At 42.2% G+C, this 3,862-nt stretch overlaps 1 pseudogene; it reads right to left on the minus strand.

Annotated features, from left to right (window-relative positions):
- Positions 1-232: 232 nt before the first annotated feature.
- On the minus strand, positions 233-3,396 carry LOC114207112 (heterogeneous nuclear ribonucleoprotein D-like pseudogene; annotated as a pseudogene).
- Between the last annotated feature and the right edge of the window lie 466 nt (positions 3,397-3,862).

Raw genomic sequence — 3,862 nt, forward strand, 5'->3', positions numbered from 1 at the left:
CATCAGTGAATGTGACATCAATGGAGGAGTTAATCAAGCTCTGCCATTTGCACGACTTGGGCAAAGAGGAAAACAGGAGGGAGGGGATCCAGCAAGCTTTTTTTTTTTTTTAACAATCACATAAGGAAGCATTTATTTGAGGTTTAACATGGAATCATACAAATAAAATTTGTATAAACACAAATCCACATCGAGTCATAACACAGATAGCAAAAGACAAAGTAAAAAAGAAAACTAATTGGCGGCTATATACAGTTGGACAGTTGTGTCTTGTACACTAGAAAGTCTTTTACAAAATAATCATCTTAGATCAACAGAAGACCAATCTTCAATGTCGTCCTGCAAGATGGGTTAACTTTAGCAATCTCCTCCTGTCTTCTCCAACATCCTCCTTTAGTATGACTGGTAATTGTTTTGGTGATTGCCACCCCCTCGAGACGCCTTGCCGTAAGCGCTCTGTTGCCCACTGTAGTCTGCACATCCCTGTCCATATCCATAGTTCCCATAGTTATACCCAGTATAATCATAGCCGCCATAGCCACTATAGTTTTGATCACCACCATAGGCACTATTGTAATTTCCATATCCTTGATCATAATAGTTATTAAATCCTTGGTTCCAGTTTTGGCCCTGATCTCGTCCACGACCCCTAGTACCACCTCGTCCACCAGCTGCAGCACCTCTTCCTCCTTTTTGTTGTTGCTGTTGCTGCCTGTATACCTCTTTGGGTTGTGCAACTTTGATTTCACACTTCCCAGAACCAATTTGATGATATCTGCTTTCTAACAATTTCTTTACTGGCTCTTCATCGGTATATGTAATAAAACAAAATCCTCTTCTTTCATTTGTTTTTGTATCCATAGGAAGTTCAATATTTTCAATCTCTCCAAAGGCTCCAAAATATTCTTTAATTTGTTCTTCAGAAGTATCTGGGCTCAATCCACCCACAAAACCCTTTTTGGGGGGTTCTTTCCCTTTTAAAGCTTTGGCCCTTTTGGGGTCTATCAATTTGCCATCCAATTTGTGTTCTTTCAGTTCCAAAACCTTATCAACACTAGCAGCGTCTTTGAAAAGCACAAATCCAAATCCTCTTGATCTTCCAGTCACTGGATCTGTTTTTATTGTACAGTCTACAACTTCCCCAAATCGAGACAAATATTCAGTCAGATCTTTCTTGCTTGTAACCCAGCTCAAGCCTCCAATAAACATTTTACCGTCATCCTGCTGATTCTTGCTCGCGTTGATCTTGGATCCCTCTGCGAATTCCTCTATGTTGCTGTACTCGTTCATGTCCTCCATGGTGGCGGAGTCGTCGGCCCGTGGGGTGCTGGCGCGTAGGCGGGTCGCGGGAGCAGCGGCGGCGGCAGAGCGTTGTATGGAGCTGGATTTAAAAGGGCGGCGGAAGAGGATCCAGCAAGCTTTAACAGGTGCTTCATGCCATTTCACATTTGTGTTCCTGCCAGAGGGCCAGTTTCTGTGGCCTGTTTCAGATGATAGTTCCCTGTTTATATAATAACTGGTAAAGATGATCTCTCACTTGCTCCTTCATCCAACCATCCACTCATTCATGGACAACTTACTGCCTAAGCACCTACTCTGTACCAGGCATTGTGGTTATAACAGTGAACAAAACAAAGTTCCAGCTTTCAGGAAGCATATGACTAATTGCATCACCTAGTTTTTATAATTCTTGCTTTAATGACCACAAATATATACAGAAGAGAATGTTGATGGCTGACACTTTTACTATCCCCCCCAAAAAGCAAAAAGCCTTGGGTCAAAAAATGGGCAAAAGGGAGGGTTCAAGCCCAATTCTTATTCATATTCCTAGCAAGCAACAACCTGACATATTGAGAAGAGGTGAATGATGACATTCTACCTGCCCACTCACCCCAGGCCTCTGTCACACCATAACACTGCCTCCTTGTTACATGTCTTCACCTAATGATATCACCCTGCTGTTCTGGGATATATGCAGTGGGCAGGTGCTCATGGGCTATAAGTATTATAGCATTTGGGGCAACATTACCCCAGAAAATTCAAACTTTTCCATGTAAAACAGAAAATATTTGTAAACCATTTTCTCTCACCATTCCCATCCTGTTAATTTGGTGCAGCCCATTGGGTTTCCAGCTTTGAAGTTTGCCTGTTTTCCATCCATTATTTGCCCCAGAGAAGCTGTGCCTATGAGCCTCAGGCTTTCACCCCAGGATATTTTGACAGACTTGGTGTTCAGTGAATATTGAGCACCTAGAATGTGAGAGGCAAGGTATTTTCCAGCATAGGTAGTGAGCAAAAATTAAAGCAATCTCTGAGAATCTGGATTAAAACGGATAAAAATCAAGATAAATCATGCACAGCCATTTGTTGTAGATCCTCAGTTCTGCACTGAATTGAAGATCTACGCAAACATTTCAATGTTTGAAGTGTCCAAACATTCTCTTTGAACTCTTTCCTTGACTCCACATTCTCCTGCTTTTCTTCCCAACTCTATGGCTGCTTCTCAGTCTGTTTTGTGGGTTCCTACCTCCCATTTGACCTCTATTTGTTGGAGGTCATGGCTCAGTGTTGAGCAACCTCTTCTCCATCCAAGCTACACTTTCTCCATAGGTGATCTTACCACACACTGTCTTTAATTGCTACATATAATTTTAATTCAATTACTTCATATATGTATTAATTACTACATATATAGGAGGAAAGGCAGGAGGGAGGGAAAGGTGGAGACAGGAAGAGTCCATTTAATTACTGTATATATATTACTTTAGTTACTACATAGAGAAAGTGAGAGATGAATTGTGGAGAGAGAGGGAGAAGGAAGAGAGAGGCATATAAATACAGCACAGTAACTCATGTTTGCATAGTTTCAGCCCCACTCTCTCCTCTGAACTCCAAATCCATATATTCAATGCCTTCTTAACATTCTCTCCTTGGATGTTTCAAAGGCACTACAGACTCAACATGTCAAAACTGTATTCATATTCTCTCTCTCAAACCCTGGTCTTTCTTTGCTCCTGATATCTTTGAACGGTGCTTCCCATTCATTCACTTGGTTATGCAAGCTGAAAATTCACAAGTTACTTGGACGCTTCCATCTCTCTTATTTTTTTTTTTTTAAGATTTTATTTATTTGAGAGAATGAGAGAGAGAGAGCACATGAGAGGAGGGAGGGTCAGAGGGAGAAGCAGACTCCCTGCTGAGCAGGGAGCCCGATGCGGGACTTGATCCTGGAACTCCAGGATCATGACCTGAGCCGAAGGCAGTTGCTTAACCGACTGAGCCACCCAGGCACCCGCTTCCATCTCTCTTATTGCGCACATCCAGTGCAGCACCAAGTTTTGACAAGTTTGCCTCCTGAATGTCATTCAAATCTGTCCTCTTCTTTTCTATTCCCATCACTTCAATCCCTGCAGAGAGCAAAAGTCTTCTGGATTTGACTCCTGCTGATCAACCCACATCCCTTTTTGTCTCCTACAATCCATTTTTCACAAAGCAGCCAAAGAGATCATTCAGAATGCAAGGTTCTCAGATGGTTCTCAAATGATTCCACTGCTCTGAGGATACATGTGTCCCTGCCGACTGAAATCTGCCCTCATTTGATCTATATGATCTATATTCCCCCTCATTCTCTCCAGCCAGCTCCCCAGCCTTCTTTTCAGTTCTCTTCTCTGTATGTCTCCCCTACCATAGGGCTTTGTCCTTCAACCTGGGAATCTTAACCATATCTTCTTGGAGTTTACTCTGATTCATGCTTCAGATCTTGACTGTCTCTTCCCCAGCATGTACCACAAAAATATTTGTTAAATGATATTGGGGCTTGAAGAGAGGTACTCACAAGTTAGATTTCTCTTTTCCCTGCTGG

This window comes from Eumetopias jubatus, unplaced genomic scaffold, assembly GCF_037043125.1.
Source record: "Eumetopias jubatus isolate StellerSeaLion01/CBP00866 unplaced genomic scaffold, mEumJub1_p1.0 scaffold_7, whole genome shotgun sequence".
NCBI lineage: Eukaryota > Metazoa > Chordata > Mammalia > Carnivora > Otariidae > Eumetopias > Eumetopias jubatus.